The sequence below is a fragment of the Aquarana catesbeiana genome, linkage group LG01 (genome assembly GCF_042186555.1).
Source record: "Aquarana catesbeiana isolate 2022-GZ linkage group LG01, ASM4218655v1, whole genome shotgun sequence".
Taxonomy (NCBI): Eukaryota; Metazoa; Chordata; class Amphibia; order Anura; family Ranidae; genus Aquarana; species Aquarana catesbeiana.
The window spans coordinates 475,028,404-475,043,604 of NC_133324.1; positions in this window are offsets into that span (position 1 = coordinate 475,028,404).

Sequence of the window (15,201 nt, forward strand, 5' to 3'; positions counted from 1 at the left end):
ACTGTACCTGAGACCTTGTAACACTAATGAGTCACATGACACACCGACACAGGGAAAATGGCTAATTGGGCTCAATCTGGACATTTTCACTTAGGGGTGTACTCACTTTTGTCGCCAGCAGTTTAGACATTAATGGCTGTGTGTTGAGTTATTTTGAGGGAGACAGCAAATTGACACTGTTATACAAGCTGTACACTCACTATTTTACTATTTTACATTGTACCAAAGTGTTGTCACATGTCTTATTTTATATATATATATATATATATATATATACACACATATACACACACTCACTCTGCATCCAGTGTAGCCTACATCTACAGTGCATTCGGTGGTGTACTGTTTCTAACACACTTCTGAGAATTCCCCCTGAGGAAGATACGTTATTTCCTGGTATCGACACATGTTGGAGAGGGGACAAGACTGTTTGAGAGACAGTGCAGTTTTCTCAGAGTGGGAGAGGATACATCAGTACAGCGTCTTCTATTTGATTTGTTTGGCTTGTTACAGAGTGGTGCGCTCATAGCACCTATTAAATGTGAGTACCCTAATATAGGGAATATTGTCATTTTAAATAAAACTTTTAAAACGGTAATACACTATCCAGTTTCCTCTGTTTTCCATATGAATATTGTTGCAAGCAACTATCCAAGGATCTGAATGCTGACCATAAACCCAGAGGGGGTTTAAAAGCGTGGTTTGACCGAGCTTAGGTACAAGGTCACACGCTCTAAAGGTGAGCGCATACACCAAAGGGGGAGCACAAGAGTGGACACGAGCACTTTACTGTTTTATCATCTGCAATAAGTACCAGAAGAATGGAATAGTTATGAATGGACTTTATATTCCGATTCTGTGGAGACAGATTAATTTAATGCATGAATTAGTTTGGCACAAGAGCACTTTAAACACGGGTCACTTTATTTCTATATTGATTATTATATATTGATGCACTTTTATATAGATTGATGTAAATTACAGGTTGTCTCTGCAATTATCTCATTTATCGCAATTATCGTACAGGGTTGTAAATTTCTCTATTGCATATGAATGCAACATGTGTATATAGAGGTGTGCATGCGACACAGGTTGTCAATGGGAGGATCCCATAGGATTACAATTTTTAATTGTTTATGATCGCAACTTTTAATCGCATAAGATTGCATTATTATGTACTCTCAAAAACCTGCACGGAGAGGAATGAAGGTATAGCAATAGGTGTCCCAAGTACTTGCAGCCAATCTGCTAGCAGTACACCACCAATTGATTTTAGCAGGCAAATTTCCCTACCCCAGTTGCTGAACCCTAAAAAGAAATTCGGTCCCAGCCATCCACATGCTCAGCGTCTAAATGCTTGCTTGGTCAAATTGCTAGCACTGCAACTGCTGCCTTTTCAGCTAGTAGAGTCTGCCCCTTTCGTGAATTTGTGGAATGTGCTGTACCTCAGTGGCAGGTTCCAAAACGCCATTTCTTTTCATGGAAGGCCATTCTGGCTCTCTACCGGCATGTGGAAGACAATGTTTTGGCCTTGTTGGACAGGGCAGTCAGCAGTAAGGTTCATATTACCGCTGACTCATGGTCCAGCAGACATGGGCAGGGATGTTACCTTTCCTTCATAGCGCACTGGGTAACTCTGTTAGCATCTGGAAAGAATGCAGGACAGGGTTCAGTGTTGTTGGAGCTTGTTCCGCCATCACACCTCCAAAATGCTAGTGGTGATTCTGCCACAGCTCTCTCCTCAACCCCCCTCCTCTGGACAGGAGCCACACTGGGGCAGAGATTCTGTCAGCTCTGCAGGGGCAGGCCCAGAGGTGGCTGACACCATGCCAGCTTCAGCCAGGAAGGGTTGTATGCGACAATGGCATCAACCTTCTCTCCGCGCTCCGACAGGGACACTTGACCCATGTTCCATGTTTGGCACAAGTCCTGAATTTGGTGGTGCAGCGGTTCTTGAGCAGGTACCCAGGCTTACAAGATCTCCTGAGGCAGGCCAGAAAAGTCTGTGGTCATTTCCGCCTGTCATACAATCAGTTTCATGCAAACTGGGACAGTTAGGAGGCAAGCTCTCAGCAAAGACCGGGGTAGCTCTGGTAACACAACTTAACAGCTGAAGGGGTCCTAGACTTGAGGACACAGGATACCCCCCCCCCCCCATCCCACACTGGAACTGCAGTACTTTGGTAGCAATGGGGTGGGTGGCCCCTACAGTAGCAGAGTCATTGAGAAAAACTGTGTTCTATTAGGCTCTGGCCTGGCTGGCCACATGGAGGGGGGATGTGGAGGGCCTTTCACCTGGATGCAGACCATTTACCCAGCTATCTCTGCCCCATCAGACGTGGTCTCTTTGAGCTTCTGGGGGAGAGAAGCTAAGAAACTGAGAAAGTTATCTTCCCTGGGCATGTCCAGGAAACCAGGGAGTTGTAAGAAAATGTGTTAGAGAGGCCTGAGCCTACATATTGGAATGGTGAGTAAATGGGCACTTTTTTGTTTGTTTTTCTAAGCTATAGCTGATGTAGTAACATGAATATTCAACCTCAGTATCTTTTTGTATGTTTATGGAAAAAGCTTTTATGACTGCCATTACATGTAAATGGCTGGATGTACATTAGCCATAGGAAACATTTGTAAATGATTATTCTCTTAGAAGGTCCTGCTTTCAGTTATTTTAACAGATTTAGTTAGTTATTTATCAACACTTTGATGAGAAACCCCTAAAAAAGCTGTGGTGCAATTAATTGCCCTCAGAAGTCACATAATTACCTGAAGAGAGTCTATCTTTGTGCAATTAAATTGTCATATGATGTTAGTATAAATAATAATGTTTCAGTTAAACCAAGTCTAAGATAAGCTCTGGAGAAGAACCAAAACCCGGAGGGCATTATTCAGAAATGCAGTTAATAAGCCAAAGGCAAAAACCTGTAGGAATTTACAGCTGAAATTAGACGAACTTTTTGTATGAAAGCTGTAACTTGTAAACGTACTGTGAAAAAAAGTCTAGGTCATGGTAGACTGATGAGAAGAAACACATTTCTGTAAAACAAATCTGAAAATGTCAAATCCCACCTGCCTCCTGTGAACTATGGTTCACTGGTTCCCTTGTGTGAACTTAGGTGTAATGAAACCATAGTTAATTTGTTGGTCTTATCACAAAACTCTGAGTGGGTAAGAAAGTTAATGCTGGCCATCACCCTGAGAATTCCATGAGTGAAGCATGATGGTGATAGCATTGTGTTCTGTTGATTCTTTTGATCAACAGAGAGTGAAAAGTGATCAGTATTTGAGGACATGATCGTGGGGGTAAATACAGGGCAATTCTTAAGGATAAACTGCTTTAGTATGCAAGAGACCCAATGCTGGGGATAGAAAGTCCCTTTCAGCAGATCAATAACCCTGAAAGAAAAGTCAAAATTGAATTGGAGAGATTTATAATATAGAAGCCCTGTTAAAGCCCAAACCAAAATTCTGTAGAGAATTTGTGTCAAGATTTGAAAAATGCCCCCCCCCCCCCCACACACACACACACACACACACACACATTTTACCTGGAAGATGTGGGTGAACGGCGCTCGATGGGTTGGATGTTAAGGTAAGTACCAAGTCAATGGGACCAAAAGTGGTAAATGTAGAGACAATGGGGGTTACTTATGAAAGGCAAATCCACTTTGCACTACAAGTGCACTGCAAGTGCACTTGGAAGTGCAGTCGCTGTAAATCTGAGGGGTAGATCTGAAATGAGGGGAAGCTCTGCTGATTTTATCATCCAATCATGTGCAAGCTAAAATTCTGTTTTTTATTTTCCTTGCATGTCCCCCTCGGAATTACAGTGATTGCACTTCCAAGTGCGCTTGCAGTGCACTTGTAGTGCAAAGTAGATTTGCCTTTCGTAAATAACCCCCATAGTTTATTATCTTTAATATACGGTAATAACTTGTAATAGAGTTGCAAATAAAAGAATGTAAATGAAAGGTCTACGATACCACTGGAGATCTCCTGGGCAATGAGGAGTTAACGTCATCTGGAGATGCAGGTTGTAGAGCAAGGTGGGCACCAGTGCCCATGCAATGCAGGGTGGAAACTGGGGGGAGAGAGGGCCCACTGGCCGGAGGTGAAAGTGCGGGCTGGCATGAAGGTTGGTGTTGCCGCAGACCGCGGGATGGTAAGTGAACCTCGGAAGCCCAGGGGAAGCCTGATGGTGCTGCCTCGTAAGCGCTGATCATATGGGGGAAGGGATCAGTCGACCAATTGACCAAAACCTGGAGCCAGAAGCCAGGGGAGCTGAGCCTTGGGTGGAACAGGCGTGGTGATGTCAGCTGGAAGTGCAGGGGATGTGAAGACCCAGGAACCAGCGTGGAACGCAGGCTCGTCTGTTGCCGTGAAAACGCGTTTTGCGCACATGTGCTTTGTCATAGTCCCTATGACAACCCCCCCTGTGTTCTACAACCTGCATCTACGGATGATGTTAACTCCTCTTTGCCCGGGGGACCTCCAGTGGTATCGTAGGCCTTTCATTTACATTCCTTTATTTGCAATTTTATAAAAAGTTATTATCATATATTGAAGATAATAAACATTGTCTCTAAATTTACCACTTTTGGTCCCATTGACTTTGTACTTACCTTAAACATCCAACCCATCGAGAGCTGTCTACCTACATCTTCCTTGTATACCACATTTCCATATGCTTTTTGGTCAGCTGCACTGGGTCTAGTTATTCTCCAATCAAACTTTTATGACATGATCCATGATTTAGCGCTTGAGGATTTTATGTTTCTTTTTACCCACATTTAACCTGACAGAGATAGAGAGCAAACTTATCAGAAGAATTGTAAACATAGGGTCCAAATGTGCAAAGATAGTAGACATCAGCCCCAAAAAACTCTATATTTTAGCCAAAGTGGCTCTTTTAAGTTTTTTTACTGTGGGAAAAATACCTGCAATCAACAAATGTCTACTTTTATATATAATTAACTTGAAAAAACCTATCTATTAAATCCAGTGAATGTCACAGATCCCCTGCTGATCTGGACAGAGTGGGTGGATGACACATCTGTGTCCATTCAGTTTCAGCAGAGCAGACACAGACAGAACCCACTCTGCCCTATGGGCGGCTGGGAGTGAACAAACTCTGCTGTCCATTTACATATGACTACCCTCTGATCTAATCCGCCTAAATGGAAGAAGACAGATCCCCTTCTGTTATTTTTTTTAGCAGACTGGATCTGACCTGAAATTAGGCAGGTGTAAACAGACACGAGTTTGTTTACACCTGCCTGTCCATAGGAATGTATTGGCCTTAAGAACCGAGAGGTGGATCTGATCGGATTGTCCATATGTAAGGGGCCATAGTTGTAAACTGCAAGAGCTGAGGTGAGAAATTTACTAATTGTTTACTGGGAATGTTTATTTTATTGTGCGCAATGTGTTCAGCTAAAAAATGCTGAGTGTTTAATTCTACTTTAAGCAAGTAAAAAAAAAAAATAAATAAATATGGAATGACCTGGTTCATGAAGTTCATTAGTGAGACAAATAGGGACTGTCTAGTGAGACATTCTATGTTTGCCCAAGGCTCAGTTTGAAGTGTTAGCAAATATCATTATCCAGGCAGAGTCTACGGGTGACTTATATTTTTAGACACTTATTAAGCGTCAGCATCTCCTCAAGAGCATTTAAGAAGGCCATACAGAGCTCAGTTTACAAGTGTTCTATAGGCACAAAATAGGGAATGTACCTACCAGGGCAAAGAACTCCAAAAATAAAATATGCGAGTAACTGAGCTTAGATTATAATGGTATAAAACAGCCTTTTTTCAACTTTTTTTACCCCCCGAGAAACCCCTTGAAATGATTGTCAGGAAACCCCTGGTAGGATCTGTTTAGTGGGGGGTCATTGGGAAAATGATGGTGCTGCTAAGTTAACTTGCAGTGTGGCCAGAATGACACCCTTGCAGTCATGCTGCTGGCTCTGCCAAGTGGCATTGGACCTGGAACTATGCAGGCATCATGAGATGGGAGGCAACAACTCAAGTGGCTGCTAAAAAATATATCAGGCCCTTAGGCCCCTTGTTTAACAACTAGACTCTCTTCTTTCACCTTGTAGGTAATGTGATCCCAAATACTGCTGGCCAAATCAAAAAGCAAATGCTAACCCTAGTCAACTGAAACCTACTTATCGACCTAGATAAATTACAATCTTTTGTGAGACCTGGCATAGCAATGATAAAACTCTCATTACAAAATATCCACAATGCTAGCCACATGGAAGAGAAATATATTTCAAATATGTATAGAAAAAACAATTACCATATATATATATATATATATATATATATATACTGTATATATATATATATATATATATATATATATATATATATATATATATATATATATATATATATATATATATATATATATATAAATTATTGTTTTTTTCTAAATATATTAGAAATATATCTCTCTTTCACATGGGTAGATACTCTTCAATAGTGCAATTTGCTTGAAGAGGTCCTCTAACATTTGTCAGTGTATGCTAAAGAAGTCTGGCACAGCTCTGTAGTTAAAAGCAGTCTGACAGCTCTGAGTTTTTAGTGACTTGGTAGTGACTACCATACGTAAAAATGTTTTTAGCATGTTGAGAAAAACCTACATGTGACCCAGATGCTAATCACTTTTCATCATCCATGTGCCATATTCACAATAACAGAGTTTAGGAGAACATGTGAGATTCAGCAGTGTGAATAGGGGCAGGCAGATGATTCCCTATCTGTCACACTACATCAGGCAGAAAGTCTCAGATGTCTTATATATTGACAAATTAAAAGTGGTAAAAAAAAAACTGAAAAATTGTATCTTATACTTACCATAATTTTCCTTTCCTGGCACCAATCCATGGCAGCATACCTGTGATAGAGCTCTCTAACCACTCCCTCAGGGCCAGTAAATAGCATAAAAGAAAGACAGTTAACGTCCCCAGTGTTCTCTGTAATAAGCTACATACCGAAGGTGGGTTTGAATGCCGCCATGGATTGGCACCAGGAAAAGAAAATTACAATATTTGAAACAATTTTCCATTTTCTTGGTGCCCACATGGCAGCATACCTGTGATAAATAACTAGCTGACAGGGTGGGTAGATGCCAAAACAGGAAATGTATTTTAAGGAGGAAACAGTGGCTCTGATAGCTTTCCTACCAAAATCCACCATAGACAAGATCCCTGGATCCACTTGCAATGCCTCTGAAAGGTATAATGCGATGACTAAGAAGCAGCCCTGCAAATTGTCTCCATGAAGACCCTGGAATAAGACGTCCAGAAAACTGCAACATACCCCTTCAATTGTGCCATCACCCCCAGTGGCAGATCCACTCCTACAGCCCTGCATGCCCTTTGGATAAATCTACAATCCATCCACCTATGGTTCTGGAGGTAGACTCATTCCCTCTGTTCTTCCTGCTTTGTATGATGAACAGCAATTCTGATGCCCAAAATGAAGCTGTGGCCAAGAGGTATTTCTTCAATGTTCTGGAAACAATGAGTTCATGTAAGTCACAGACAGATCCCATTGAGGAACTGATCTCTTCCTGGGGAAATGGATTTTGAGTACGAGGAATTGGATTACTAGCAGATCTTCTGCCCACTTGACCTTAGTTATTGCTGAGATGGCAGCCACCTGTACTTTCAGGGAGTTCAGGCACAGACTCAGTTCTAGTTCGGTCTGTAGAGAGTCTAGCAGATGTGAAACAGATAGAGAGGTAGGAGTAAAGTCTACTGCAAATCGGAGATCATCTTGAAAGGATGACAAGATAGGAATGTGCAGGTAGACGCCCTTCAGACCAAATGAAAGCATCCAGTCTCCTGGCTATACTGCCTATTGCCTGCCAGGACTCCTGGATTTTTTCAAGAAAATGCACAGATTTCATTTCTTGAGATCTACGACTAATTGCCAACTGCCATTCTTGCATTGGACTAGAAAAATAATTGAATAAAACCTGGTGAGTCTTTCCGAAGTAGGATCCAGTACCACGGCCCCCTGGTCTATTAACATACAAATGTACTGATCCAGAATATTTCTGCTGAGGAGCTTTGTGGGCACGAAGAATTGGCAGTCAGGCGACAAACAAACATCCAAGGTGGCTGTGTGTGATTGCATACAATATCAACTTGACTTTTCAATACTTCGGCCAGATCCTTGAAAAAAGGGACAAACGTCTGGATGCTCTTACCATCAAAATGATTTTGAGGCATCTTGCAAAACAGTCAAGGTCTCCTGCTTCTGTGATTTTAGAAAGATTGTCAGGGTACCTCTCAAGCTCTCTCTAGTATCTCTAGCCTGGCACGATACCCTGGGATCACTAGACCTTGTTGTTTAAAACCTACTACAGAAGGAGTTAACTTCCTGTCTTGGGGAAAGAGACCTGATTTTCTACCTGTCACGTTTGAAATTGCTGTCGCAACCACAGCGGCTGCTGTGGTTGAGACAGCATGGTTCCTCTATGGGTTCCTGGGTCACTGAGGAAGCTATCCGATTGGATGCTGCCAGCACATGTGACTCTGGTGGCCATCTTGGGTCAGGCAGAGTCTATTTAAGAGCCAAAAAGGAAAAAATGAAAAAATAAGGCGCTACTCTTATATAACAATCAATCATATAAATGATTCAAAATGTTAACAAATCAGAAAATTAAATAATAAATGTAAATGTCCAACAATGTGAAAACAATCCGTTCAAAAATCTTCCAAACACCGTGCTCACAGATCTCTGGTGACTTCTTAACCATATATAAGTGCTCCACCACAGTGTGAATAAAGTGCACACTCACCAACTGTGAGCCTCAAGCCTCAAGCATTTTAGATGAAGCCGATGGAATTCCTTCGATCATTTTTCAAGTGGCCCCCAGATGGTAACATGATGGAGCCAGAAAGCAACAGTAAGTCCAAAAAATATAGTTTAGTGTAGCATTTTATTATAAAATGGGTAAAAGTTTACATTTACATTTCCTGGTGCTACAGTTAGCACCAAGATAAACAGCCTTGGGATCAATCCCTGCCTGCCACTCTTATAGAGCTGGCGTGCACTCCAATGCCCGGAAGTGAAGAGATAGTCCCCACAGGATATGCGTCATCAGGAAGCTTACCTAGAGTCTATTTAAGACCCTGACTCCTGGGCTTAACTTGCATTTTGCATGTGGGTAGTGTAGGGACAGGTCACCTGTCTTTCAGGTACAGTGATTAGTGGTAGTGAGCGGGTTCCAGATGAGTAGGGAAAGGCTATGGACATGCCATCCTTCCTGGAGACCTTCCCATTTGATTATGGACCGGCCAGGTCTCATTCAGTCCCTCGAGAAAGACACTTTTGGCACATCTTTGTTACAACTTGTGAGTGTTCCCAGTCGGGTGATTTCCTGCTGGGCTTGTTGGGAATTGCCAAATTTTAATACAAGTTCTGTTTCCTGCAGCTGGACTCTGATGTTTACTGCTGCTGCACCAGGCTGTACCTCCCCACACCCATAAAATATTTTTTCATGCCACCCCCTCCTTGATAGCAGCCTCAATGCTTTGGGTGCACACCTTGATCGCATTCAGTACTAAGGTAAAAGCTTTAAGAGCTTCAGTACTAAGGTAAGTACAGGCTGCTCCTGCTGACTGGTAGACCTGATTTCTAATGCCGCGTACACACGAGCGGACTTTCTATCCTACTTGGTCCGGCACACTTTCCGACGGACTTTGTCCGCCAGGTGCGCCGGACTTTAAAACGAACGGACTTGCCCACACACGCCGGGATTTTCCGGCGGGCTAAGTCCGCCCGTCTTTCCGACGGACTTTCGCCGGAGTTCCGGCGGACTTTCAGAATGAACGGACTTGCCCACACACGGACAAGTCCGTTCATTTTGAACGTGACTCAGGTGCGACGGGACTAGAAAAGGATGTCAATCTTGCCGCTTTTATCGGCTAGATTGACACCTTGCGAGCCCCGTCGCGGGGCATACCAGGCCCTTAGGTCTGGTATGGATTATAAAGGGGAACCCCGCTACGCCGAAAAAACGGCGTGGGGCCCCCCCTAAAATCCATACCAGACCCCGATCCGAGCACGCAGCCTGGCCGGTCAGGAAAGGGGGTGGGGACGAGCGAGCGCCCCCCCCCCCCCCTGAACCGTACCAGGCCGCATGCCCTCAACATGGGGGGTGGGTGCTTTGGGGGAGGGGGGCGACCACGCCCCCTAAAACGTCACAGTCCCAGCATGCCCAGGGACTGTGACATCATATGGGGGCGGGGTCTCCGCCTATATAAGTCACAACGCAGCCCTCAGAAACCAGTCCAGCCGGAGAGAGCGTCGTGTCAACATCTGGGGGAAGAGAAGAGAAGCCAAGCCAAGCCAAGAAGCCAAGAAGCCAAGAAGCCCAGAAGTCCGGACCTCCGCTCGCAATAGAGCTACATGAAGAGAGCGGAGGGGCCGGCCGAAGACCTGCGACACCGGGAGAAGAGGCCGGAGAGCGGAGAAGAACCAACCGGACGCCGGGAGAAGATGAAGCGGAGGGACCCCCGAAGCCGGAAGAAGACCCCCGAAGCCGGAGGAAGATCCCCCCCCCGGAGCTGTTTAATAAAATATTTTAAAAACCTGTGTAGTGTGTTTTATTACTTACAATTTTTTCCTAGGTAAATGGGTAGGGGTACCATGTACCCCATACTCATTTACATAGGGTGGGGGGCCGGGATCTGGGGGCCCCCTTATTAAAGGGGGCTCCCAGATTCCGATAAGCCCCCGCCCGCAGACCCCGACAACCAACGGCCAGGGTTGTCGGGAAGAGGCCCTTGTCCTCATCAACATGGGGACAAGGTGCTTTGGGGGGGGGGCGCAGGGCGCCCCCCTCCCCCAAAGCACCCACCCCCCATGTTGAGGGCATGCGGCCTGGTACGGTTCAGGAGGGGGGGGGGGGGCGCTCGCTCGTCCCCACCCCCTTTCCTGACCGGCCAGGCTGCGTGCTCGGATCGGGGTCTGGTATGGATTTTAGGGGGGGCCCCACGCCGTTTTTTCGGCGTAGCGGGGTTCCCCTTTATAATCCATACCAGACCTAAGGGCCTGGTATGCCCCGCGCTCGCCGCAATAGGAAGATTTGTTTTTCCTATTGCAGCGAGCGCGAGATGCAATACCATCCCCTCGTGTCGTATTTGGTCCGTCGGACCAGCCTACACACGAGCGGGCTTTCTGTCGGACCAGCACACACACGAGCGGACTTTCCGCCCGAAACTGAGTCCGACGGAAAGATTTGAAACTTTCTTCAAATCTAGGTCCGGCGGGCTTTTGGGAAGAAGTCCGCCGGAAAAGTCCGCCGCCGCCCACACACGGGCGGATTGTCCGGCACACTCTGGTCCGCCGGACCAAGTATGCCGGAAAGTCCGACCGTGTGTACGCGGCATAAGTCAATCCTACAATCCATTATGTCTATAAAGGCGACTGAAAACTCCATTATGCACAGCACCACCACATCGATCAGCAGCAGCATGTCCAGGGAAGAGGCACACTAAACCACCAGCTGTCAGAATCCCAGGATGATGTCAGGAGTATCCCCATTTCCCTACATACGATGTTTAATATGATGAAACGTACGTCGGGTGGAGGAAATAGCGCTGACATCAGTACACCCACCGGGGCGCTGGATGAGTATCAGTATTGAATGCCTGTTTGTTCATCTGACTTGTAAGTAGATGTCTTTTAATAAACTATTTTTAATGGAGGACGTTGCGCAATGAGCATTTTTTTCTCTTTATACTACTATGCTCCATACTATCCTGTGTGAGTAATATATGGTGGAGAGTTACGTAGATCATTTTCAAACCATTAATATCCTATGGGCCTTCCTGAAGGGAGACATACCCACCATGAGGGGTGCACCCACTAAAGTGAAATTAGACCCTTAAAAGATCTTATTATCTGGTAAGAGGCTCATTTTACTCATCTTGGAGTGGAGCACTAACTGGTGATCCTGCAGCATTAAGAAATGTAAATGTGCACGTGTTGAGCACTACTTTCAAAATAATTACATTTGGGACTTTTAATAATCTTCTTCTCCTTGGATTCTGCACTTTCAGTTATTGCATGATAGCACAGACTTTAGGAATTTCATTTTCACTGAGACATATTGGATGAATGGATGAATGTTTTTGTTTTTTTATATATTTATTGGTTGTATTCATTACAGTATGTGTTTAAGCACTGTATGCACTTTATGCATTATTGTTAACTGTTTAATTGAGACTGAAAGCCAGGTCTGGGTTGAATCTGGGTCAGGGCTGAGTGACTCAGGAAGGCTGGATGACTCAGCAAGCAGCATCTCTGGTGACACCCCCTGCTTTCTGGAACCTTGGAGAAGCTTCCAAAGATAAAGGGTGGAGTCTAGGAGGAGCTGCTTGGAGTATTCATGAGGGTCCCAGCCAATCCCCAGCAAAATGGGCTGGCAGGGGGCAGGCCACCTCAAAAATACTCATGAGTCATGCCAGCAGGGGCAGTCGGGTGGAAGATGGAGAATGAGTGCTGAGGAGGCTGTTGATGGCCCTTGAGGGTTCCCCCTAGTCTGAGAGGGGGGGTGACCTCAGGCCTGGGGCTCAGGTGGTAAAGGGACCCTCTACAACACATGGAGGAATCATTCCTGGAGGCACAGGAGCAAGGAGAGGACAGCAGGAGCAGATCAGCACATCCAGGAGTTCTCCTGACAAGTCAGCCGGGTGTTCAGTCTGGGAGAGAGACTGTGGAGAGAGAGTGTAAATCTGGGAGGACTGTGGAGAAGTAGCCAGGAGGGCTAGTGAATAGGGAAGCTGCAGCCAGGTGGGCTGGCAGTGCCTGAAGAGGTGGTGCTGGGATTAGTAGCCACATGGATGTAAGCTGGACACTGAAACACTGAATTGTGCTACACACCTAAAGGGGCCTCAGGTTCCTGCCTATAACAGGCATTTGTGCAAAAATGTGACTGACTGCTGTGTCATATACTTTTTATCAGTGCAGAGTTCTGCAAGCAAGTGTGCTGGAGGAAGCAGAGGCATGTATATAGACTGTATATAGGAAAACCGGTAACCCTTTCTAGGAATCTTCCAGGACAGCCTCTGAGACATAGGGCTCCTCTCTCCACGACAGGAAACACCTTCACCCAATTTGCTTAAAAGGCGGCCCTCCAGGCCTTCCCCTTCAGTTTCCACAAGAACCCTCGGAAGGCCCTGAAAGACATGAAACACTGGCGTAACATCAGTATATACCTTTTGCACCAGCTACAAAAAAACACCGGGTGGGAAACCAGGCTGTCCTGGAAGACTCCTAGATAAAGAGTTACTGGTAAGTCTCTGAGATGATAAGCAAGAAACGTACTCTGCTAGGGCGGGACCACTGCCTGGAGGACCTTTCCTGCCAACCTGTATGCCTCTGTAATTGTAATTTTTATCCATCTGGCAATAGTGGCTTTTGACGCTGTATATCCCTTGCGTGCTCCTGCAAAGTTCACAAATAAAGATTATGACTTCCTGAAGTCTCTGCTGATCTCTAGATAAACTAAAATGCTTCGCCTGACATCTACTAAACTAAACCTTCCTTCCTCATCAACCTCTGAGGAGGAATAAAATGTTGGCAGGATAATGTCCTGCGTTCCGTGAAACTTAGAGGATACTTTGAGGAGGAAACTAGGATCTGTTTAGAGCACAACCCTATCCTTCAAAATTAACAACAATGGCTCTCTGATTGAGAGCGCCTGCAACTCACTCACTCTTCTGGCTGAAGTGATTGCAATCTAAAAAACATCCTTTAGAACCACCCACTTAATTTCAGATTACTCCAGGAATTCAAAGGGACTCCCTGTAAGTGCCCTGAGGACTATGGATAGATCCCAAGCGGGACAGGCCCGGACCCTTACTGGTCTGGACGTTGAGAGGGCCTTAAAGAAGTTCCTTACAAACTGATCTTGCTTTAGGGGGACCTGAAGAAACACACTCAAGGTGGTAGCCTGCACCTTTAGGGTGCTAATAGAAAGGCCTAATTCTACTCCTGCCTGGAAAAAGTCCAGTACTGCCAGAATTCCCTGTTCTTCTTGCCCTTGTTCTGCTAATCAGGAATTAAACCTTCTCCAGATTTTGTTGTAAATGGCCCTGGTTACTGGCTTACGGCATTCTAAAAGGGTCTTGATAACTCTCTCTAAGAACCCCTGAGCCCTTAACAGCTGTTCCTCAGATACCACGCTGTAAGTATGAGGGTCTCTACCTGAGGGTGCCGAAAAGGTCCCTGTGTGACCAGATCCCCCCCTCACCGGGAGAAAAATCTGAGGATATATGGACAGCGAACCAGGCCCTCCTCGGCCAAAATGAAGCTATCAGAATGGGATCCATCTTCTCGCTCAAAAACTTCTGGAGAACCGCCGCAATTAGTCTTACTGGGGGAAAGGCATAGCAAAGGCTGAAGTTCCATGTATTGGCGAAGGCATCCATCTCCCTGGCTTGATCCAGCGGATGCAGGGAGAACAACTGGGAAACCTTCTTGTTGCTTTCTGAGGCTAAAAGATCCACCTACAGCCTGCCCCAAGTCCTCACAATCTGCTCGAACACTTCCTGGTTGAGCGACCATTCGTCTTTTCTTACTCGCTGGCGGCTGAGAAAGTCCACCAGAGAGTTCTGAGTCTCTTTAAAGTGGCCTGCCATCAATGATGCCAGGTTTAATTTGGCCCGACCAAAAATTTTGCCTGCTATCAACTGTAAGGCAGGGCTCCCGGTCCCCCCCTGCTTGTTTATGTATGCGACCACTGCCGCATTGTCCATCCTTACCTGCAGGTGCTGCCCCCTTATCTTTTGCTGGAAGGACTCTAAAGCCCTCTAAACTGCCAGTAGCTCCCTCTGATTCGAGGTCCACCTGGCTTCCACTGGAGACCAAGTTCCTTGAGCCAACTCCTTTTACAGATGGGCTCCCCAACCAAAAGAACTGGCCCCTGTCTAGATTGTGACTGGTTCGCCACTACCACATCGCCCTTTTGACTTTGGCCGATATGGACTGATGCAAACTCTGCTGGCTGACATCCCAGCAGTGTAGTAGGAGAGCCTGTAATGGGCGCTGGTGAAACCTTGCCCAGGGGACTGCTGGGAAACAGGATGTCATTAAACCCATCACTCTCATGACATCTCTGATATGGACTTCCTGATTGCTCTGAAACTGCGCCACCGCTAGACCCACTTTCTCTA